The sequence below is a fragment of the Solanum dulcamara genome, chromosome 2, assembly GCF_947179165.1.
Source record: "Solanum dulcamara chromosome 2, daSolDulc1.2, whole genome shotgun sequence".
NCBI classification, from domain to species: domain Eukaryota; kingdom Viridiplantae; phylum Streptophyta; class Magnoliopsida; order Solanales; family Solanaceae; genus Solanum; species Solanum dulcamara.
In genome coordinates, this window is record NC_077238.1 from 53,009,688 (window position 1) to 53,036,185 (window position 26,498).

General features: G+C 36.5%; 2 long non-coding RNA genes across 2 annotated transcripts; both read right to left on the reverse strand.

Annotated features, from left to right (window-relative positions):
• Nucleotides 1-9,398: 9,398 nt before the first annotated feature.
• LOC129880568 (uncharacterized) lies at nt 9,399-16,165 on the reverse strand. The gene is made up of 3 exons (XR_008765433.1): nt 15,769-16,165; nt 11,008-11,188; nt 9,399-10,851 (listed from the first exon to the last, which is right to left on the reverse strand). It is a non-coding gene; the product is annotated as an uncharacterized LOC129880568 (long non-coding RNA).
• Nucleotides 16,166-22,225: 6,060 nt separating this feature from the next.
• LOC129876170 (uncharacterized) lies at nt 22,226-24,981 on the reverse strand. Its single transcript, XR_008763329.1, has 3 exons — nt 24,665-24,981; nt 23,444-23,487; nt 22,226-22,439 (listed from the first exon to the last, which is right to left on the reverse strand). It is a non-coding gene; the product is annotated as an uncharacterized LOC129876170 (long non-coding RNA).
• Between the last annotated feature and the right edge of the window lie 1,517 nt (nt 24,982-26,498).

The following is a 26,498-nucleotide window of genomic DNA, read 5'->3' on the forward strand; positions in this document are numbered from 1 at the left end:
CTTATTATGTTAAACTAAAGCTGAAAGATGTACTGTCCAGGTTATCAGTGAGGGGAACTACTTCTACTTGGGGAGTATTATTTCGTACAAAGCCTATGTGAGCAGCAAAGTTCAGAATTTATTTGAGCAGAACCAAGATATTTTCCAGCCGTATTTTGGCCTTAGGAAAAACTCATGTTGAAGGGAAAAATGTCCAGCAGTTGAGTTTCACTTCCATGTAAAAGTACAAAGCCCTCAACCCCTAGTTGTGAACTTGATAATTTGTTCACAACTCAAGAGTGAACCTAGAGGGAGACAATGTGAGTCAAGCACTAAAGAGTACTATGGTTCTTATTGGATTCTAGTTCCCTTCAAGCGGTGGTTGGAGAATGCTTCATGGCAACATCTTACTAGCTCTTCGTCCACTAATTGGAGATGTAACTGCGAACTGAAAACATAAATTTGTGGGCTATTCAAGGTCATGTGTTGGTGATAAGATGCTAAAGTAATTTATAAGGGATTGTGATACTAGGGGATGATTTAGACAAAGTTTAAGAACATTTACCTCCCCTAATGTAAATAACCCATAATAGAAATTGTGGAAAAGGTTAAGAAGTGTTATACTATGGGATTGAATGTGAATAGGGTATCATGTGAATATAACGGGGATCATTATGAGGATAAGTAAAGCCCAGAAAGGAAGCACTCAAGATAGACGTGATTAATTAAGTATGAGTATTGGACAAGAAGGGAAATAGACAACTATGAACTAAAGGTATAGTGCGATGAAAAGGTGATAAGACAAGGCCACTATTAGAACGAAGTTAATATGGTTTTAAGTAAGATTAGAAATTAACAGCAGGTGCATGATGAGGATGAAAGCTCTTGAGTCATAAAGAAGTAAGGAATATTTATGACTATACCGTGGGAAAATAGTAAGATCCTTAACAAATAAGGAAAGCAGGATTGCAAAATAACTGATGCATTACAAATTTACTAAAGAAACAAGTAGTATTCACTAGGGTAAAGATAGTGTAAGAAAAAGTTTGAGACATGTGTCATCAGAAAATAAGTGCTCCTGAATGGAGAATCCGAAATGACTAAACACACTGTCTGATTACTGATTGGGATAAATAGAAGGTGGATTTTAATAAATTTCTACATGACCCGAGTACCAACAAGTAGACTAGATCAGCACCTTACGATTCTGTTAAGGTTTCATACATTGGTAACCAAAAGCATAGGTGTACTAAATACGTTGAAAAAGACTCATATGCGGTTGGAAAGTTGAAACTAAGTGGACAATGACATAAATGTACCCTAAAGGGGGAAGTGGATAAGAGAAATACCAGTGTAAGATGAAATTAACTGACATTACAGCATGTCAATGTGAATACTTAAGTTCCAAGTGAGATCCCATACTGGAACGAGTCAGTAAGATCTCAAAAGTCGGTAACGGACAGATGAAAGTCATGATATCTGAGATAGTGGTGGGAACTATTGGTAAAGACCTCAAATGGTATGACATCATAGAATGGGTGCATACAAAAGAGAGAAATACAATGACAAAATTATAATGAGAACTTGAATATATTGTAAGGGGTAGCCAGACTATAGTTGACTAAAAGGTAAGATGTTGGTAACAGAGTTACTAACTACTGGTGTTGTGATGTACAAGCAGCCAAAGAGATTATAAGTGTAGGTTAGTACACTGACCTATGTAAAGCACAGTAAGCCAAGAGAAGGACAGACTATGATTGGAATTAAACGCATGTTGTGCGAATTGTACAAGAATAGTTATGCAACCTACGAATATTGGTATGCTAAGGGTGAGATCAAGTGATTACTTGATAAAGATAATAAGAAGTCAGTAATAGCAAGGTGACTGCCATAGTTCGAATACATTAAAGAAAAGTGTAAGATGGTTTGAGGAAAAACCCTTAAAGTATAATCAAAGGACAAAAGCTATAGTGAAGCCCTGACATCAACTGAAGAAAGCAAGAAATGATACGGGTTGACCTAAAGACCAGCATGGCGATTATAAGGTATCTTTCGGGCTGCGGTAAGCACCCACATATATTCGTGTAAAGATTATAATATGAGGTACGGTAAAAGAACTGGAAAGAAGACTCGAGCAAAAAGTGCAGTAGAACACGCCTAAAGCGTTATAAGATGGAATAAAAGAAATAGGATGATATCCAACCCTAGGGATTGGGTTTAGAAGTTGTAGAGCAGAAGGATAGTTAAAAAAATTTAAAAGGAATTAAGAACATAATACAGCATTACACCCCCAGACTAATGGACGGCCGAGCGCTCTATGCAAAGGCAAGAAAATAGGTTGCGGGCCTGTAGTATTAACTTCAGAAGTAGCTGAAGTGATCACCTATTACCTATTGAAGCTGCGTATAATAGTATCCAAATGGCATCATAGAAAGCTTTGTATGACATAGCACCCATTGGTTGGTTTAAGGTTGATGAAGGTGTACTAATGGGCCCGGACAAGAGCTAACAAGCTATTGATAAAGTGCAGCTCATTCAGGAGAACCTATTAACAGTCCAAAATCGACATAAGTCATACTCAGATGATTGACATCGACCTTTCAAGGTTGAAGTTGAGGATTGGGTACTCGTAAAAGCATCACCAGTGAAAGATGTAATGGGACTCGATAGAAAAGAAAAACTTAGCCCTTATCAAATTAGTCGTAGAATAGGCAAAGTTGCCTACGAGTTGAACCTACCATCCAATTTGAAATGATACATTCAGTTTTCACAGATTAATACTCTACAAATGTATAAGGGACTCTCCCAAAATGTTCCTTATGGATGAGGTCCACATAATAGGGAAATTATTCTATAAGGAGTAACCTATCTCCATCATTGGATCGGCAGATTAGAAGGTTACGAACTAAGGGCTTGGCTTCCATCAAATTATGGTGACGAAATGAGAATACAGAAGAGATGGCCTAGGAAGCCGAAGAAGAAATGGAGGGAAAATGCCCGTACCTATTCCCTATGCCTACAGGTAATCTACCCTCTTAAAATGATTATATGAGTTAATATGAGGCTTATGAACGGCAACTAGTATAGAGGAATCCTGAAGCACTCGTAAGACCTTATGAGACTAGTTGACATTCGAGGACGAATGTTCTAAAGGGGGAAAGAATGTTACACCCCACACTTTTGAACCCTGAAACATGTTCTTAATTTTCTTGAAATTGGCCATGTGACCCCTACTCTCCACACACATCAAATACCACTAAGGAAGGGAGGATGTGATGCTCCATAGTAGGGAAGATTGGAAATAAGGTTCTAAGAATTTGAAAGGAGTTGGAGGCCAAGAAATGATTCATAGGACTCGATTTACCTATGTAAGGTACCAACTTAGAAGTTTTGCATACTTGAATTACTTGAGTACATACCAAGCTTACGTATCAAGGAGTACATGGGTTCTTAAAATAAGACGAGATTACGAACCCACGAGGAAGAAGAGAGAATAACATGTGGCAGTAAGAGAAGGTGCCACATGGCAGCATGGAAAGGTGACACATGGCAGAAAATGACCCACCTGCTTGGGTTCAAGTAGGTGACCCACCTTCTTGGAAGGGAGGTAGACCCCTATTGCCACATGGCAGCCCTTAATTGGCTGTATGGATGTGTTGGCCCAATGGGGGTTGGACACATGGCACCTCTTAAGGAGACATATATATACATGTGGGATGACTCTTAAGTAATTACTTATATAATTCATGATAAAATTTGGAGAGAACAAAGGAAAAGAAACCCTAAGCTAGAGAAGGAGGGAGCTAAGGATTTGGAAGAGGAAAAAGGGTAAGTCCTCCAATTTTTCTCCATGAATTAATTATCTAAGGTATTCCTCAATCACGTGGAGGTATATATATGTATATTATTATGACTCAGGAGTCATTTCTTCAGTCCTACACTTAGAAACTTGAAGAGAAAAATGCTAGCAGCAAGAAGAGGAGGGCTACGGGTTTGCTCCCAAAAAGGTAAGCCTCCGACTTTCGTTCCGTGAACTAATTATTTAAGGTACCCCACGGTTACATAAAAGTTTTTAATAGCATAAAATCACAATTTGGGGCAGCGAAGAAGTGACACAAATAGTCCACTTCATTTCAGCACGTCAAGCGGTTTCCGAGGAAAGTTTTGGCGAGTTTTGGCCAATTTCAGGTAAGGTAAGGTCTTTCCTTTCAATTTGGAGTTTATGGAGTTGTTATTGAGTGTATTACACATCTTGTATGTGGCTGTAAATATGATAAATTCATAAGGATGCTTGACGTTAGAAATAATCTAAATTGAAGTTATTATAGTTAAATTAAAATTGAATACGGTGTTTTTCTATGGTGATACGGTTGTAGGTGGTGTGGTGGTGTGTTGCATGGCTAAAAAGTATTCTAAAATAGGTGTGGGAGCTATTGTTTGCATTCATATGACCCTCCACTTTGTACGGTTAAAGGTTTTACAAAATAGAGACTAGAAATCCTATTTTGGATATCGTAATCTAGGGAAATGATTCCTATGGATGCTTAGTTATGGTTTGAGAAGATGGAAAGTTGAAGGTTATTAATGTTATTATTAACTTTGTGTTAAATAGGTTCAGAAAGAGATGAAGCAAGAGTAGTTACGATTACTCTATAAAAGGTATGTAAAGCTTAGGAAGTGATGAGTATGTAAAGCCATCCTTCCTTTCTCTTGGCGTGTCTTAGTCTTAAGTATGATGTACATATGAAATGTGGAGACAAATCTACTCATGAAGATCTGAATATGATTCATAACTCCTACCTACTTCTTGAAGTGAGAGCTCCTGTGCCAATTGAGTTAGTATCTCTCACTGTCTCCTAGATGATGAAAAGCAGAGGGTATGTAAAGCTTAACTCTTCTTTTCTCTTGGCATATCTTAGCCATAAGTGGATGGCATATGTAATGTGGGGATAATTCCATTCATAGAACCCAGAGTATGGTTCATAAATCTTGTTCACTTCCCCATGTTAGAACTTCTACGATAGTTGAGTTATGGTCTTGTAAGTCTTCTACATGACAAAAAGTATTACACGTGAAGCCTACCCCTCCCTTCTCTTGAAATGGCTTAATGTGAGTGAAACGATATGTGATATGATTTAGAGATAGTTCCATTTATAGATTCTGGATATAACTCATGACTTGTACTTATTTTTGAATGATAAGGGTCTTAGTGTAGTTGAACTACGATCCTTGAGCCTTTTATATGTTGAATAGTGATTGACTGCGTAAGCTCTTATACCTAAGGGCTCTTGAACATAGTTTATGGTAATATCTGAGGGATGTTTGATATGCTATAGAGTTTTACGTGCATGTATATGCATATTTTGCTATGTAAGGATCGGGTCATATGTTCCTCGGCATATTACATTATATATGGATCGGGTCGTACATTCCTCGGCATTACTATACGATATACGGATTGGGCCTTCGTACCTCGGTATTATCATATGATATACGGATTGGGCCATCGTACCTCTGCATTATTACATGATATGTGGATTGGGCTATCATTCCTTGGCATGTACTTGCTATATACATGGATCGGGTCGTACGTTCCACAGCGTTAATGGCATATATATGCCTATCATGATAGATGATGCATCTGTAATACTGAATCCCTGAGCAGGCCGGATACAGTAGGTGATAATGGTATACATGACCTTATTTTGTGAGGTGCAGGTATAGTACCCTAGTAAATATTATACTTGGTTTCCCACATCCCTATTTCAGTTGTTATCTCAGTTATGTTATGCTTATATACTCAGTACATAGATCATACTGGCCCCATTCTCTGGAGGGCTTCGTTTCATGCCCGCAAATACAGATGTTCATTATGGAGGATCCACCGGCGTAGGATTTCCACTCAGCTATGTTGGAAGTGCTCCACTATTCTGGAGCCTAACTTTTAACACTGGTCTTTTGATATATATATTTGTTTATTCAGGGGTATGGTGGGGGCCCTGTCCCGCCATATGATACAGTTAATACTCTTAGAGGTCTGTAGACACTGTATATGGGTTGTTGATGAGTTTGTTTCAGCTATGCCTGTATGTCATGTTATAAATATTATCATGTTATGATAGCCTTATCGGCTTGCATTCCTTTTCATGTTATGATACTGGTGAAAGAGGGTACAAGTATATAAAAAAGGTTTTGATCCATAGGGGTTATTTTTTATAATATCACATCACAAACGGTTCAACTTGACTATAGCTGATAGATACGTATACAGGGGTCAAGGTCGGGCTCCATTTGCGGCCTCTGGGGTTGGGTCGTGACATTCATCTTATAGCATATTATTCACATTTCATTACTTATTCATGCATGTACCACATACTGAGTACCTTCCATGTACTTACTCATATTTACCCTATATTTTCTCAAAATGTAGGGATGGACGACACTTACAACCATCCTATTCGTGGCTAAAGTTGCTTAGGTATCAAGAGTTGGTGAGTCCTCATCTGATCGACGGAAAAGACTTTGTTTTATGTTGATAATATTTTGAATTCTTCATATGTTCGAGTGATATAGGAGCTTGTCCTAAGCCCCCATTAAAGAATAGACTAGAGGCATGTTTAGATGTTTTGTTATGTAGTCCAGATTGGACATCTATTGAATCCCTTAGACCCATTCCCCTAAGTATTTACTTCTCCTTATTTCATCATGTTTCTTTACCTTATGAATGTATGCTAATATGGCTCGGTTGCCGTCCCTCGCATTCCGATCGCCATGTCGTGGCTTGACCCTAGTTCAGGTCATGATAGTAACACTTCCTATGGGTCATAAGTCGAACTCGTGGGAACTTTTCTACCCATCTAAAAATTTTCTAATTGTTCAGGGACTCTACGAGCCCTACCTACAACTCATAAAATCTCCTACGAGGTTGTAAGTCCTATTTGTGGGCCACTGGTCAGTTTATACTTATTATTTCTCTTAGGTTTCTCTTGATTCTCGAACTTTATCTATGCTAGAATGGTATGGGGTGTTATAATTCTGAGCTAGGTGAATGGCATGAGTTCGAGAGTGCATTCTTGGACCCTTTCTTTCCCTGAGAACAAAAAGAGGCAAAGGTGTAAGAGTTTGTGAATCTGAAGCAAGAGGAGTTAACCGTAAAAGGGTAAAGTCTTAAGTTTATTCAGCTGTCTAGTTATGCTCTAGATATGGTTCTGAATGTGAGGTCCAAGATGATAAAGTTTGTCTCTAGTTCAGGCAAATATATGAAAAAGGAATGCAAGGCTACTTTGTTGATCTCTAACATGGACATCTCAAGACTTATGATGTATGTGCAATAGGTTGAGATGGATAAGGTAAAGGATAGAGAGGAGCACCACAGTAAGAAGTCAAAGTCAGCAAGACATGAGCCTAATCAACAGAAGAATGGTAATAGCAATCGAAAATTCTTCTTAAAGATGTCATCTGGCTATACACCATCATCACCAGGTGCATCGGCATCGAACAACAGGAATGATCAGAGGTTGCAAAGTAATCAAAATTTTCAGAGTTTAGGGTTCTCATTCCTAAGGAAGTCTGGCCACAGATTCTTTACAAAAGCCATCTTGTGGTAAGTGTGGTAGACTTCATTTGGGTGAATTTCATGATAGCACTAGTGGTTGTTAGAAGTATGGTCAAATGGGTCATTATATAAGGGACTTTCCCACAAAAAAACAAGGTAATGGGGGCAACAATGCCTAGTCTTCATCAACAACACTATCAGGTAGAGCTGCCTAATAGAGTACTCCTCAGGGATAGGCAGAGGTTCAAACCGTCTGTATACCATGGCTAGTTTCCAAGATCAAGAAAACTCGTCGATGTTATCACTTGTATGCTTAAAGTCTTTTCTCTTGATATTTATGCCTTACTTCATCCAAGTGTCAATTTATCCTTTGTTACTCCATATATAGCCGTGAGGTTTGGGATCTATCGTGTACGTCTTCTAGAGCCCTTCAGCATTTCTACTCCTGTTAGTGTGTCTATTCTAGCTAAAAGAGTATGTAGAGAGTGTACAGTTTCCATCTATCATAAATACACCACAGCCAACTTAGTTGAGTTGGAAATAGTAGATTTCAATGTCATTCTAGGTATGGACTGGTGTCATGGTCCAAACTAGGGCCAAGCCGTGACATGGTGATTAGAATTCTGAGGGACCCCAACCAAGCCTCTTAGCATATCATCCGTAAGCATGCATAAGGCAAAAAAATAAGCAAAGATCAAAGATACGGAAGCAAAATCTCAATATATAACATAAGTCTCGAAATGAGAAAGTGAAAACATAGACTCCTGCTATCTAACATGCCTCTATTATTAGATGGGGGTGTAAGAAAATCTCCCAACTCACCCAATATAAAAGGTAAAATAAAGTCATAGACTCATAAGCAAGTAAATTATCTCATCCTTGGAACATGAAGACTAACCAACATCATAATAGTAAGCACTAACCACGAGCGGGAGGAGAGTGAGCGTGAACGTCAGAGCATATATTATGATACAATGTACGCAAAAATTATGTGTTAGCACATAAAATGCACTAAGTATGTGAGAAGTATGTATGATTAATAAATGTAGGACATAGTTAATATGAATCATGGCATGCAAGACCAATATCTTTAAAAAATGAGTAAAGTCATGAAAATATTAAAACATTAAACTCATTGGTCAATGCATCAAAATCTAATAATCATCATAAGGACTCCTAAGTTTACCTTAAATAGTGTGGGATAAAACATTTAACCGACATATAAGACCATTCCAGTTAATACATGGAATTCGATCTCCCATATTCAGATGGAGGAGGCTACCTTGCCAGAGCATACTCTATTAATAACTCTTTTAACTTTGCTACGTGGATCTATTAGCTTCGCCCTATTGGATTATTTCAACGCACTCGGGCAATGTAGTTTGGGACTAAAGGTTGCTACTAGGATTTCCTTGGATAGCTACAATGGCATACCAGGATGAACCCCACCTTAAAGTCCTCTCGGTGCTTAGTCATTATCCCATAAGAACTTTCATGAAAATATAGTTAATAACATAATAAGGAAAGATAATAATAGTATCAACCCATCTTTATAAAGGTAACATAAGAGTAGCTCATCTATCATCATCATAGTAAAATCATAAGAATAGCTCATCTATGATGTGATTTATGTAATGTGGGTGTAGACCTTCCAACATTACAAATCTTTATTTATACAACATCTTTAGGGTCTTAGTTGACCCTATCATTAACTTGCTTGAAAGATCATAGAATCATCATTCAAAACTTTTCATAAATAATTCATAAACCTTGAAGATCATTAAATAAAGCTTTGATTGTTATTTAAATTGTAAAATTTAAAACCATGAAATGACGGAACCCTAGTTTGCCTAGCTACCGGATATTTTGATCATCACCACCACTTATGGCCGGATCGGACACTGTTAGCCACTTTCTGTGATTGACTAGAGAAACCTCTCATAATTTCCTCTTCTTGGTCACCCTAACAAGCCTACTAGTTCCAACTCTCTCATCAAGCCTAATTTGTCCTCATGTTCTAATGAATTGCCTAACGTTAATACTGGTAATTCACAAGTCATGGAACAATATGCAAACATTGTTCAGGAAAATAAATCACCAATCCTTGCTATGCCTCTTGTTGAACCCATTCAATAAAGAAGATATGATATAACAATGGAATTCCCAGAGTTACATGGATAGAAAAAGAAGTTGATCGAATGAATACCATCAAGAATTTACAATATGTGGTGGTTGGTAAATTCTCATATGGATGGACGGAATTAGATGACCTTCGGACTCAAATACCCAAGCAATGTAATGTAAAAGGTGATTGTAAGATTAGTTTATTGAGGAATAGACATATATTAATGAGATTTAATCTTCAAGAAGATTTTATTAATGTAATGTCAAAACCAAGCTACTATATTCTTACTAAAGATGGATTTCATATCTGATCAGGCTGTTGATATATGATGAAAAGTTTAATATAGAGGAGGAGACTATTCAAGCTATGGCATGGATTTCTTTTTTGGATTTGAAACCTATGTATTTTGTTCAAGAATCCATATTTTCAGTAGCCTATGCAATTGGAAAACATTTGCACCTAGACTTAGCCACGATCAACAAGACTAGACCTAGTTGTGCTAGGGTAAAAGTGCAGGTGTATTTACTGGCTGATTTCTCTAAATTTGTAGAATTAGAAGTGTAAATGAGAAGGAAGGAACCTCTAGAGTTGAGAAAGTGAAGGTGCAAATGATATGGTTCCTAAATTTTGTAAAGAATGTAACCTTCAAGGTCATGATAAATGAGAATGTAGAGTGTTACATCCAGAACTAAGGATTAATATGGAGGTCGATGGGAAAGGGAAGCAAATAGAAGAAGGAGAGAAAGATAAATCTAATGCAAACCCTGTAGTTAGAATGGAAAATCAATTCAAAAGATGGAATCCTACTAGTAGGAGGTTCCCTGTGAATAAGAATGGGCAAATTGGGAGTGCGAACAAAGTTGCTGGAGGGAAGGAAAGGATTACTATGGCTAATACCTTTGATGTATTAGCATATCACAATAATGACAAGGAAATTCTACAACAAAGTTGTATAGTAGTTACAAGAGAAAGTGAGAAAACTGAGAAAGACAAATACAATAATCACAAATGTAGAAAGGAATGAGAAGGAAAGTACTATTAAGATGGGAAGCAGAAATGAGAGCAATGAGCAACAAATATCTACAAAAGAGTGGATATCAAAGTCCTTTTGTAAGAAAGAGAATAAAGAGCATCAGAAAGCAGCTACTATTGTTGATCAGGAGCATAAATCCGATGCTCTTGATTGTTAAGCCTGTGAAGTAGAGAATGAAAGGAGGAAATCAGTTGAGGGAAAAAATCATATATCAGCTGATACAAAGACTGGTGCTACAGAAGAATATAATACAGAGGGAAATAAGGAGCAGAAAATAGAGATATATAGAGGGCAAGAAAATAAAAAAGATCTTACTATTTCAAAGGAGATGGCAAATAGGATGGATCAACAACCACTTTAAGTTATTACAGCGGGGGAGGGGAGGTTTCCACCTGATTATGTACAACACCAGGTTTGGCAAATTAAAAGAGATACAGGGTAAGAAACCAAGGAGGTTGCAGTCCCAGGTGGCTAGAAATCCCCTCCCATGAGTAGCCTGCACGCAATTGTGTCACATCATAGCCATCATAAAGAGTATATAGGCACTCTTGCATTATCAAATACTAAAAGATATTATGATGATGATGATGAAGAAGAAGAAGAAGAAAACAACAACAACAATATCAACAAAGTAGGCACAGAAGCAGGTTTATCTCCAAGAGTTATGGCTAAAGCCAAGAAAGGTAGGAGCAAGGGAGAAGCTACAAGCAATACCATACCAACAAGGATTCAGGATAAATGGGGGGGCGAAAGTAGTTACTAAATGACTTTGAAAGCTCTTTTTTGGAATATTAGATCTGTTAACATTCAACATGCATTTCATAGGGTTCAAATGTTAAACAAACACCATAAATTTGCTTTAATTGCTCTGATGGAACCTTTTTAGAATACTAGTCATATTCAAAGATACAAAAGAAGGTTGGAAATGAATTATGTGAACTATAACCGTAATGGTCAGATTTGGATCATTATCAGAGATCACATATAGGTAGGACTTACATCAGACACTGAGAAATAATTGACTTTACAACTGACACTAGAGGATGGTAATCAAAAACTCACAATAATTAATTATCTAAATGCAATTCTAGTGAGAGGATGAGACTTTGGGATGATATTTATTCTATTACACATAATATCTCAGTTCCTTGGGTTGTGGGTGGAGACTTTAATGTAATTATAGGTGTAGAAGAAAAGATTGGAGGCTTACCTATTTATCCTCAACATTATGAAGATTTTTCCTTTTATATTAACTCTTGTGAGTTACTTGATGTACACTTCTTTGGAAGCCTTTTACTTGGTGAAATGGGAGAGTAACTAATGAGTGCATTTTCAAGAGGCTAGTCAGAGTGGTGGTTAATTAAAGTTAATCAAATTTGTATGGAGATACCAATTTGCATCATCTGGCCAGAACCGGTTCTGAACATGCACCATTATTACTGACTTGTAGGAGTAGAATCAAAACAATGTTAAACCTTTCAATTTTTTGAAGTTATGAATGGAGAGAGAGGACTTTAAAGAGATGGTTGAACAAAACTGGGTAGCTGAAGATATGGGAGATATATTTATTCAATTAAAGATTAAGCAGAAGAGGACAAAGCAAGTTTTGTCTAAATGGAGTAAGAAGAAGTTTGAAGACATTTTCAATGAGTTGATAATAAGGGAGGAAATTATGAAAGTGAAAGAGAAATATTTTGAAGAATATCCTTCTTCTAAAAATAGAGCAATTTTGCAACTGGCCCAAGCTGAAGTAAAATTATATCTACATTATGAAGAAGAATATTGGAGACAAAAGGCTAGTATGTAATGGTTTGAGGAAGGGGATAGAAATACCAGATTTTTCCACAGTTTAGTCAAGAGAAGAAGAAAGAGATTGGCTATTAACAAGATGAAAAGGGATGATGGGACATGGGCTGAAGGGGATAAGGAGATTGCAGAGGAGGCAGTATGTTTTTTTAAGGATCAGTTCACTGGGGTGTTAGTAACTCTGATTTCTCTTTGTCGCAGCATATTGTTCCCCAAATAGATCAAGATGATAATGAGAAGCTGAATGCTCTACCTCTAGAAGCTGAAATCAAGAAAGTTGTATTTGAACTGAGTGCAGAGAGTGCTTGTGGGCCAGAAGGGTTCATAGGACATTTCTATCAAGTTTGCTGGGATATTGTTGGTTCAGACATTGTCAAGGTGGTTCATGAGTTCTTTTAGGGTTCATCTTTACCTAAGTCTATTAATCATACTATTTTTTTTTATTACCTAAAAAAGATATCATCCAATCTTTAACTAACCTTAGACTAATTAGTTTGAGTAATTTTCTTAATAAAATTATCTCAAGGCTGCTTCATGATAGATTGGAAGGGCTGCATCCAAGACTGATTTCCCCTAATTAGTCAGGTTTTGTAAAAGGGAGAAATATCACTGAAAATATGCTTTTAGCAAAAGAAAAAGTCTCAGAAATTAGAAAGATAGGGAAGCCTGCAATGTGGTTATCAAGCTAGACATGGCTAAAGCTTATGACAAGGTGGATTGGAAGTTCCTAATTAGAGTGTTGGAGAATATGGGTTTCAATAATAGGATGTTGGACATGATCTGGAGGTTGGTGGCCAATAACTGGTGTTCTATATTGATTAATGGCAAGTTCATAGTTTCTTTCACTCTACTAGAGGGGTAAAGCAAGGGGGTCCTCTATCTCCATCCCATTTGATATTGACAGTAGAAGTACTATCCAAGGCCCTTAATTCTTTGTTTAACAACTATGAATTTAAGAGCTTTGGATTACCAAAATGGAGTGATGAGTTAAAGCATCTTGCATATGCAAATGATACTATTATATTTATATCTTCTGATAAAATATCTTTACAGTTAATCATAGATACTCTACAATTGTATGAAGCTCAGTCAGGTCAACTTATTAATAAGGGGAAGAGTTTCTTTTACATATTCAACAAGAAAGCATCAGCAATTGTTCAAGAAGTGGAAGATATCACAGGTTTGAATAGGGAAAAGTTTCCTTTGACATATTTAGGGTGTCCTATTGGACATGCTAAAATGAAGAAGGTTCACTTTATTGAGCTAATCAAGAAGGTCCAAAATAAATTGCAACTATGGAAAGGAAGGTTTCTTTCATTTGGAGGAAAATCAATATTGATCAATTATGTTTTACAGAGCATCCCTATACATTTGTTATCTGTTATTTGTCCTTCAAAATGTATTATTCAAGATATTCATAAGATTTTTGCTAAATTCTTATGGAATTTTAAATAGGAGGGCAGGACTAAACACTGGATTGCTTGGGATGACATATATTTGCCAAAGAATGAAGGAGGACTTGGTGTCAAATCTCTATTTGATGTCTCAAAAGCACTCTATGCTAAATTATAGTGGAATTTAAGGACCACTAACATTTTATGGTCTAAATTTATGTGGAACAAGTATTTTAAAAGACATACGCCACAAGTGGTAGTATGGACAAGAGGCTCTCAGGTATGGAAACTCATGTTACAGGCAAGAGACTCTATAGATCAGGATATTTAGTGGGAACCAAGAAATGGGAAATATAGTGTGTGGTTTGACAACTGGACATAATTGGGGGCTTTACATTATTATTTTCTTATTAATCATAATCAAGGAAGTATAGAAGAAGTACAACAGATTATGTTAGAGGAAGAATGGAACAACAATGCTTTGGAAGAGAATTTTCCTATAGATGTCAGTAATCACATTATGTCTAACATGAGCAATATATTGAGACTAGATGAGAGAGATAAACCATGGTTGATGCCTACTGGAACTGGTAAGTTTTCTATGGGTAGTGCTTGGGATATTCTGAGGAACAGAAAGGATAAACAGGAGAAGATCATAATTATTTGGGAGAAAGGTTTATCATTTAAAATCTCCTTTATGTTACGGAGATTATGGCATATGAGAATTCGTATAGGGGAGGTGTTGGTGAGAATGAGGATCATTAAATCAGTTAAATATTATATTTGCAACTCTAATGTAGAGGAGACATGTGATCATCTTTTTCTATATTGCCCTACAGCTTGTACATTATGGGAAACCTTTGTAGATGCAGCAGGAATTCAAGGAACAATGGTACAACTTAGACAAGAAATAGAACTATGGTGGACTGCTAATTGTGGTAGCAAATTAAAACCAATGCTTAATCTAGTCCCCAGTTTTATAATTTGTAAACTATGGAAAAGAAGGAATATTGTCAAGAATGGAGGAAGTATGTCTTACCACACTATGATTTTGGAGGTCAACAAAAATTTATCTTTTTGCTAAAAACAGATACTCATGGCTGAGAAACCTCCCTAATATATGGCCCTTGATTATTAAATTATTGGAGGATTATTCTCATCTAATCAGAAGCAGGGTGGTATATTGGAACCACCCACCTTTGGGGAGTTTGAAATGCAATTTTGATGGAGCCAGTAAAGGGAATCCTGGTCCTAGTTCTATAGCCTTTTATGTTCATAATGAGGAAGGAAGTTTACTATTTGCAGAAGATAAAGAAATAGACAATGGTATAGCTATTATGGCAGAAATGAAGGCATTCAAAGCAGGATTGAAATATTGTCTTGATAATGGAACAATACCTTTAATCATAGAAACAGATTCATTGAAAGTTGAAAAGGTGTTAGATAAAGTGTGGGAAGTCCCATTGGTAATATTAATGGATGTTCAATATATTAAATTGTGGATGGTGAATGCAGATGTGGAAGTGGTTCATACTGTCAGAGAAGGAAATACATTGGCAGATTTTTTAGCTAACTATGTTGTTCCTTTTGCAGGTACACCAAGGAAGAAGTTCTATAACATGCAGGAGTTACTTCAACAAGGAAGAAAAATTATAGAGATGAAACAAAAAAGGATTACGAATCTAAGGATCGAGAAAATACAAAATAAGGCATTCAACACACAAGAAGGCATGCGATAATAAGGATGAGTTCAATGTCAGAAGAAAACACATTTAGAAGCAGAAATTGATACTACTATACACTGAATACAAAACAGAGGATCATTTATCAGGTGCAGTATGGTTATCATCAGAGGGTCAATGAAAGCCAAACATACCTATTAGAGAAGGATCTCTTCACGCTGGTATTAGTTCTTCGAACTCATTCTGTGTAGAAGGAAGGAGCCATGGGGGTTTGGTGGAATTTGACTGATTCACCGATTTGAGATGCAGTTTTTACCCCGATGTTTCAAGTTTTTTGGTTCGAATCTAAAACCTACGTCTTGAGCTAAAGAAATCATCACCGATGTCAATTCCATGTCATTTGTTAGAGGTTAAGTATCTATGTGGAATTCACTCAAGATCATCAAAAATGGTTCAGCAAAAATGAATGATTTAAAGCTAAGGTAGAAGTCTCCTGAGGATGTAGATGGAGGAAGACGATGGGGTCGACATTTTCTAGACCTTTCTCTATTTGTCCTTAATCTAGTTTTTTTTATGTCTTTCTTTTTAGATTTTTGTTTCTTTTTTGTGACATTTACATACTCAGGTAATTGGACTTGGGTTTGTATATGGTTATTTTATCCTTTTTGTTTATCAAAAATGGGCTTGGCCCAATTTTGAATTAAAAAAACCTTCATTGAATATAACTTGAAAATCATGATCATAACTCATAAATCACATTAAGAATTAGCATATATCATGAATCATTGAAATTTATCTTAAAATCATCAAATATAATGTGAATTATACATAAGGAGGCTACTATCATTGAAATATATCATAATTAAGAAGAACCAATGCAACACCATAGAATTTGGACTTTTTGAAGAAGTAAACATAAGAGAATTTGTGAGAAATCTTGGGATTCCATGGGTGAAAGGTACCCATATATGAAGTCCCACATACCTTGACCATTGGAATCCCTAGATTAAAGAGAATTTAAGCTTGACCTAAAGATTTCCCTTGAATTTGCTTGTGTAAGAAGAAAACTCTTCAGAGGGAATTTAGAAGGGATGATTTTGTGATTTGGGAGTTATGGTGAGAATGAGAGGGTTAAGGATGCTTAGGTTAGTTAATAGGTGAGAATATAGTCTGAAAAATTATCCACATTCATTAATGAAATATGGGGAATGCCCAAAATACCCCCAACCTAAAACTCAATTCGAGCACCTGGACGGGACCTCTCCACGGAATGTGTTGGGCAATATGGTCCGTTTTCACCATCATGCTGAGGGACTTGACTTTTGAGAAAAGTTCCTTGAAAGGGGTACCCACCATGACACCCACCACAGTCCATGAAGGGAAATACGACCTGTGGTGGAGAGGATGTAATGGCGGTGTCAACACGAACTGTAGGAGGATCCACCACGGGAGGCACCACGACTCGTGGTATACTCCAGCGATCGTGATCCCTTCTCTGCAAACCTGATTGTCTAGATTTTAACCAAGATAGCCCACTATAAGAGGTGGTGAGAAATATGGTTCGTGATAGTCTTCGTGGTCATCACCTGGTGCCAAAAACCTGAGTTTTCTGGAAAATCGTCCTTTGAACCTCATTTTCTATCTTTTCAACTTTTGAGGTCTTACCATATCCCTCTCCCCCCTTGAAGACATTCTTCCTTGAATGGGACTCAAACTAGCTTTGATACAATATGAAAGGAACATAGCAACCCAATATGAATGCAAAACATCTCAAAAATGCATAAAACATAAAAAAAATTATCTCAAGCTAAAACATGAGTTTAAAACTTATATCATGACTATGAATGCATAAGAAAACATGAGACCAACTGAAACAGATTTGGGCAGATTGGTTAATGAAGGAACCAAATACCTAACCTAGGCACAAAAGAAAAGAGATAAGGATATCAGAACATCATATCGGCTTCGGCTTCCCATATAGAACCCTCTACCTCTTGGTTCCTCCATAACACTTTAACAGAAGCTATTTCCTTGTTTCTCAAATTTCTAGCTTGTCGGTCTAAGATCTAAACTGGAACCTCCTTATATCAAAGACTCTCTTTCATCTCAATGTTGTCCAATAGCAAAAAAGAGCTAGGATCACCAATAGACTTCCTCAATAAGGACACATGAAGCACCGGATGCAGTGATGTCAAGACTGAAGGTAAGTCCAACTCATAAGCCACTTTACCAATCCATCTCAAAATCTGATATAAGTCAACATAGCAGAGAATTAGCTTTACTATATTACCAAAATGCATCACACTCTTTATGGGTGAAATTTTCAAATAAACCCAATAATTAACCCAAATTCAAGCTATCTTCTCCTCACATCCAAATAGGACTTTTATCGGCTTTAGGTTGTCTTCAATCTTTATATAATAAGTCTAACCTTCTCCTTAGCCTCAAATATCAAATCTGGTCCTATCAAAGCAACTTCACCTACCTCGAACCAGCCGATCGGAGTGCTACACCTCCTACCATACAGCCTTCAAGGGAGTCATCTCAATGCTAGAGTGATAATTATTATTATAGGCAAACTTTATCAATGGAAAATGATCATCCCAATTTCCTTTAAAAACAATGATGTATGCTTTGAACATGTCCACTAGAGTCTAAATGGTACGCTTGCCCTGACCATCTTTTGAGGGTGAAAAGTTGTACTAAGCTTCACTTGAGTTCCAAGACCCTTTTCAATAGATCTTCAAAACTGGGATGTGAACTGAGTACCTCAATCTGAAATGATATAAAATGGAACACCATAAAGCTTAAACAACTCTTAAATATACAATCTAGCATAGTCATTGGTCGTATATGAAGCCTTAACCGGAAGAAAATGTGCCGACTTACTCATTCAATCCACAATCACTTAAATAGACTCATGTTTCCTATGAGTATAAGGAAAACTAGTAATGAAGTCCATATTCAAGGATTCCCACTTTCAAGTAGGAATCTCAATGTCTTGAGCCAAACCTCTATGTTTTTGATGCTCAACTTTCACCTATTGACAATTTAGACATAACCACAAATTCCACAACATCCTTTTTTCATGCCATTCCACCAATATACTTTCCTCAAATCTAGGTACATTTTTGTGGAACCTAGATGAATAGAGTACTGCAAACTATGAGCTTTGCACAATATCATATCTCTCAGCCATCAATAATGGGAACACACAATCGACCTTTATATCTCAAAATACTATCTCTCCCTTGGGAGAAAGCCTCAATGGATTTTTCGGCAACCGCAATCAAAGAAGGATAACTATCATGTTTGGCCTTAACATCTGCCACAAGATATGATTTGGAATCATCTTGCACAATAACACCACTATCCTCGGAATCAACCAATCGAACTCCCAAATGGAACAATCTATACACATCCAGCGCTAGCTCTTTCTTTTCATCCTCAATATAGGCAACACTGTTCATAAAAAATCTACTAAGAGCATTGGCAACCACATTTTCCTTACTCGGATAATATAGCACACTTATATCATAGTCTTTAAAAAATTGAAGCCATCTTCTTTGTCAAAGGTTCAAGTTCTTTTGGGTGAACACTTATTGTAAAATTTTGTGATCAATGAAATATCCACATGCAAACCATACAAGTAGTGTCTCCACAACTTTAAATCAAATAGTGCTTCCACTAACTCCAAATTATGGGTTAGGTAGTTCTTTTCATGTACCTTGAGTTGCCTAGAAGCATAGGCTATCACGTTACCATTTTGCATTAGAAAACAATCAAGACCAATTTGTGAAGCATCATAATATAAAACTAATCCATCGGATCCTTTTGGTAAAGTCAACACTGGAGTAGAGATAATCCTATCCTTCAACTCGTGGATGTTTTTCTCACATGCCTCGAACCATTGGAATTTCACCTTCTTTTGAGTCAAAGTAGTCAAAAGAGACGCAATAAAAGAGAAACCTTCCACAAACCGTCTATAATAACTAGCTAAGCCCAAGAAACTCTGAATATTAGAAGGACACAATGGTGTAGGACAATTCTTAACCGCCTAGGTCTTCTTTGGATTAACCATAATTCCTTTACCGGAGATAATATGGCCAAGGAAAGGAACTGACTATAACCAAAATTCACACTTACTAAACTTTGGATACAATTGTCGGTCCTTGAGAATTTGCAACTCAATCCTCAAATGATCAACATGATTTTCTTCACTTCTAGAATAGATCAAAATGTCATCAGTGAATATAATCACAAACATATCCAAGTACTGTTTAAACACCTTATTCATCAAATTCATAAAAGTCGCAGAGGAATTCGTAAGACCAAAAGACATAACGATGAATTCAAAGTGACCATACTAAGTTTTAGAAGTCATCTTTGGAATGTCACATTCGCTTACTCGGAGTTGATGATAACTCGATCAAAGATTAATCTTTGAGAAGTGGTTCGCTCTTTGAAGTTTATATAACAAGTCATCAATCCTTGGAATGGGATACATATTCTCAATTCTGACCTGGTTCAATTACCGATAATTAATACACATACGGAGAGAGCCATCTTTCTTTCTAACAAAGAGAACTGGAGCACCGCATGGAGAGATACTCAGTCTAATAAAATTCTTATCCAATAAATCCTTCAACTGATTATTTAACTCTTTTAATTCTTCATGGGCCATTCAATAAAGAGGAATAGAGATAGGCTGAGTATCAGAAAAGAGATCGCTACCAAAGTCTATTTCCCTTTCGGGAGGAATGCCTAGGAGATCATCTGGAAAAACTTTTGAAAACACATTAATAATTAGAACTGACTCAAGAGTAGGAGTTTAGAAATTAGTATCTCTAACCAAACTAGATGGTAGATGCAAACCTTAGAAATCATTTTTCGAGTTTTAAGGCATGAGATAAATTGACCCTTAAACACGGAATCACTACCTTTCCATTCTAGGACTGGCTCATTTGGAAACTAAAACTTGACCACACGGGTTCTACAACATATGGAAGCATAACATGCATAAAGCCAATCTATATCGAGAATAACATCAAAATCGATCATATCAAGCTCTTCAAGATTAACTAAGGTGATTTTATGAAAAACTTAAACTGTGCAATTTCTATAAACTTTCTTAGCCACAATTGAATCACCAACGGGAGTATAGACTGAAAAAGGCTCTAGCAAGACCTCGGTACTAACAATCAATCTCATAGCAAGATAAATAGTAACAAATGATAGAGTAGCACCCAGGTCTAACAATGAATAAACATTAAGGTCAAAGACTTTCTACTTACCAATCACAACATTGAGGAAATCTTTTAACTCCTAACGAGTCTGAAGGGCATAATTACTGTTTTGGTGCTGATCGCTACCCAAAGTAGTAGTATGCTGATCTGGATGATTGGAAGCCTAAATCTAGGCCTTGGGTTTAGCCCCAATCCTACACTCTTTTACATGATGACCTAGTTTCCCACACTTGTAGTAAACATCTAATCCCTCTAAGCACTCTCCCCTATGGTGTTTCCCACACTTATTGCATAGAGGGATGACTTGACCACCCAGAGCTTCTCCTTATGCCTTAGGATTAGGTACCTTATCCTTCTCAAATTTTGGAGCTAGAGTGTTTTAAAAACCTTGGCCTTGAAACTTTTAGCCTTGTCGGAAACGACCATTTCCACCAGCAGATTTAGATTGAGAAAACCCACCTTCAAATGGAGACCTCTTGGTCTCCTTACTTTCTTCTCCTTAAGTTTCTCCCCTTCAATTTTTTTGGCATAAGTCGTGAGCCTAGAAATATCCATTTTCTTGATGGGTATAATAGTTCGGCATTCTTTCATCACCAAGTCCGACAAACCCAAAGAAAACCTACTCATTCAGGCACGTGAGTTGGTTACCAAAAAAAAGGAGCATGCATGGAAAACTTTATGAACTTAAGGACATATTCCCTCACACTCATGCTTCCTTGCTTGAGGTTGATAAACTCCAACACCTTTACCTCTTTCGACTCAAGTAGGAAGAAGTGGTCAAGAAATGCAACTTTGAAATTTTCCCAATCTATGGAACCCTCTTCCACCCTTTCATTTTCCATTGGTTGTACCATAATTGAGAAACACCTTTGAGTTGGTAAGCCACCAAATCTGCCTTCTCCTCTGAAGACACTCCCATAATATCAACAATCTTATACAATTCATCAATAAATTCATGGGGATCCTCATTAACCTTTGACCCATGAAACTCAAAAGGATTCATCCTCATAAAGTCTCTAACCCTTGAAGCTTGTATAGACACATTAGGAGGAGCGACTAATCCTCGATTAACTTGAGTAGTCACGGCTTGGCTAAGAATTTGAAAAGTGGCCCGAAACTCCATATTAGGCACTTGTTCATTTAATGGGTCATTTAGATCCCATTTCTCTTCTCCCTCAACATTGCTTCGAATAGGGTATCTTTATGGAGGCATGAATGTCACGACCCAACCTCGTAGGCCGTGACTGGTGCCCGAGTTGGGCACCCAAACGTACCCTTATCCTAAATTAGCTTTTTAACCGAATAAACATAGGTAGTGATTAGGAAAGATTGCTAAATAGATCACAAAAATAGATGTAGGCACGAGGGTTGATAGGCCATCACGAAACACACTCAACCCAAAACATATATACAAAACCCACAACATAACTCTGTCTACAAACCTCTACAGATGATAGCATAGTCATATGATGGGACAGGGCCCCATCGTACCCCTGACCAAAATGTCCAAATATACAAAGATAAAGTCAGTACCAAAATACAAGCTCCGAACAAAGAAGCACTGTCAACGACGCAACAAATATCCTAAACAGGTGGATCAGCAAATCAAACTTCGGTACCTGCGGGCATGTAACGCAGCCCCAGAAGAAAGGGGGTCAGTACGAAAAATATACCGAATATGTAAAGCATAAATTATAATAAATTAAAATCATAATCTGAATAGTATGTACAGAAAACGAAATAAATGTTCAGAATTTCAAAATGCTTATCATAATCACAAATCATATATGCAAAGACATATGTCATATCCGGCTCCATGTCATGGGACTCGGTGAACAAAACGTGGTCTCCCTCCCGTCATTGGCGCCACAACACATCATAACACCAGAGTAGGGAATATCTCCGTAACAAATCATATCATATCAGATGGCTATATCAAATCATATCATACCATATCATAAGCATATATGTACATGGCACAACATAACTCCGTGGCATAACATACACCACAACTCATGTACATGTCATATTTTCCCCCTCACGTTAGGGCACAGCAAAAAATGCAGAGTAGTACGCTTGATAACATATCCTGGCCCAGGCTCAGTGAAAGAATGGTTACAGTATGCACGAATAGAGTAGTGAGAAACTAAATGCAATTTAAAATATAAAAACATTTATAGAGACTCAATAGCTTAATCCTGATGACAAGTCATATAAAAGAAACTGAGATATAATCATAGTGTACTTCTTTCCGATGTCACAATGGTCTAGGTCAAAACAGTCTTTCAGAAATCATTTTCCATATTTCGAAACATAATATGGGGATCAATTGAATAATTGAAATAACTATCATTTAAAAATCAAGATAATAGTTATTTCAAGTAACCTTCGATTGCCATTATGAATTATACTAAAGCATGAATTATATCAAAAGATGAATTATACCAAAATAGAATGGCTGGAATCAAACTCATGTATCAAAATATAATGATATAATTTCTAGGAATTTACGAACATTAGCCATCCTAGTGTCTCTAAGAATAGGAGCTTCTTTGGAATTTATACCTTCGTCCGTTTGTTTCATATAAATCATGCCAAAAGAAAGAAAGTTAGCTTTACATACCTTTAGTGTTTATCCACACACAACATGTATATGCTGCCTCATACCTATATTAATACGTTAAGCGTTATGGTTAAGATATGGAAAGGAATAAAACGTTTTTATCGTTAGTAGATTATTTCGAACAAAAAAAACTGGACAACACCTCCCCTTAACTTCATCACCCTTTTTCGAGTATATAAAAGTAAAACTGGGTTTTAGAGTCTAAATGAAAGTTTTAGCTCTATCAAATAGCTTTCCAAAACATCTTTAATCAACCGAAACGGATCTTTACACAAGGAGTTATGCTAAATTTACTAACAGCAGTCCCATCCAAAAACGGGTTTGCAAAACACAAAATTCTGGACAGCAACTCCCTTATATTTCTCACTTTTTTTCCACTTTCAAATCAGTTATAAAATCCCCAAGCAACATCAATAATCACACCTTCAAATGCCATGTCAAGACAAGCCAAGACGATATTCAAAAATACTCTAAATTTGTCCATTTTAATACCAACACTAATCATGGGATTTTCTTGCTTCCAAGTCCATTTAATACAAGTTAATATCTTCATTATAACCTTATTGGTAAGTTAAGTCAGCCCACATTCATAACACTCAACAACAATTCCAATCCACATACAACTACTACATCTTCCAATTATCCTTAATGATCCATAGTGTTAACGTTTTATTGAAACAATCCTAAAATAGCCCAACCAACATATAATGCAATATATAACCTTAATTATTATTAATATTCCAATCTCAACAAGAACAATAACAACCTATCAAAATAGCCCTTAACTAACAACATAAAGATGCTCAAAAACCTCATGAACACATACCACAAGCCAAGCAAACCACCTATAATTTTTACACCTTATTTCATACTACTTTTCATCAAATTTTCCTGACCTATAACAGCAGCCCCTCAACATAAACATCACTCATTTAAATTCAAGAAAGCCATGTTAATATCACCACAAGTCCTACCATAGCCCACAAACGAATTTCAACCTCAACTTTAACCATTTAATCCCTTCATTCTCATCCCAAAATCCATAACAATAATAATCAAATACTAAGCAAAATTAATTCATTATTTTCTATACCAAAACAGCCCCAAACGTCTCCTACCATGCCTCAACATTAACACCCAGAATTTCATACATTCATCAACTCACACAAGCTTCAATTACCTTCAAGATGGGGGAAAACGAAAAAGGAGATGAAATCTTACCTTAGGCTTTTATGAAACAATTTGCTTGAAAATTTGAGGGCTTGGTCAAAAACGTTTTTTTGCTTCTCTAATGGATCCATTCTTGCTTCCATAACCTTGAATAATCACCACACTTAATCCCTCAATTTCTTCCTCACTCTCAAGCTTGTCCGCCTCTCTCTCTCTCGTTACTTCTCTCTATTCTTTCTTTCTCAAAAGCTTAGGAAATTTGGAGAAGATGAGGGCTTCTCTCTCTTTCTTGAACATTCTGGAGTTGGGACACGTTTTTGGCTGCTATTTTGGTCAAAATGAAGACCATGTGTGCTGCCCAAGGTGACTAGATGTCCCATACTAAAGCATGGGCTAATTAGAATTGGCAATGTGGTAGTGGGGACCACTTTTCATCCCACTATTTAATTTAATTCATCTCAATTAATCTCAAATTACCACTTAATAATTCAACCATGGTTAATTAATCCCTAATCTCGATTAATATTTCTATATCAGTAGAAATTTGAAAACCGGTCGAGCCATTTTTTAGAATTCGGAATTAAAATTCGCAGCCAGCACCTTTGTTCAGTAAAATAGTCATATCTCTTGATACCTATATCGAATAAATTCCTACAACCTATGGTTGGAAAGATAATCCAATTATCTACAACTTTTATTTTATAAGGTTTCCCAAATTCCTGAGCCATGATGGCGTTATGGTCTCTCCAAGTCAAATTGCCCAAAAACATAACTTAAAAACATCTTTTTGGAGGGCTCACACTTGGATCTGGCTCAAGGGTCCTCCTTGAGTTGTGTTTAACTTCACATACATTATTCATATAAATTATCATATGTCCTTTTTATAAAAATCCATTAAGTGGGCTCCACCTCAGCTCACGGTTAAGCCATCTATAGCCATAGTAAGACAAAATATTTCTAGAGTGTAACAATGATTCTATAATTGTAAAGAGAAAGCATTAGAGGAGGAACTCTTAAAGTTCAACTCTATAGCACGATAAGAACATGAAAGAAGTGAAGTATTTCCTAAGATGCCTCATAGCCTCCTATTCATAGATGTGGCGCACTTCACACCGATAAACAAGGCTCTACTTGACGTGCCACATTAAACTCCCTAGGACATTTGAACCTTGTACTCTGATACCAATATTGTCATGACCCGATCTAGGGCTAATCCATGACACGGTGATTAGAATATTGAGGGACCCCAACTAATCCTCTTAGTATATCATCTGTAAGCATGCATAAGGTAAACGAAGAAAATAAGCAAAGATCAAAGATACAGAAGCAAAATCTCAATATAGAACATAAGTCTCAAAATGAAAAAGCGACAACATAGACTCTTGATATATAACATGCCTCAACTAGTAGATGGTGGCATAAGAAAATCTCTTAACTAACTCAATATAAAAGGTAAAAGAAAGTCATAGACTCATAAGCAAGTAAAATGTCTCGTCCTCGAAATATGAGAACTCACCAATAGCACAATAGTAAGTACTAGCCAAGAGCGGAAGAAGGATGAATGTAAATGACGAATCCTATATTATGATTTAATATAGGCAAAAAATATATGTTAGTACATAAAATGCACTAAGTATGTGCGAAGTATGCATGATCAATAAATATAGGACGTAGTCAATATGAATTGTGGGATACAATACCAATATCTTTAAAATATGAGTAAAGTCATGAAAACATTAAAATTTAAACTCATTGATCAATGCATCAAAATATCATAATTATCATAAAAACTCCTAACTTTACCTTAACTAGTGTGGAATAAGATTTTTAACCGACATATAAGACTATGTGAGCTAATACATGAAATTCGATGTCTCCCATATTG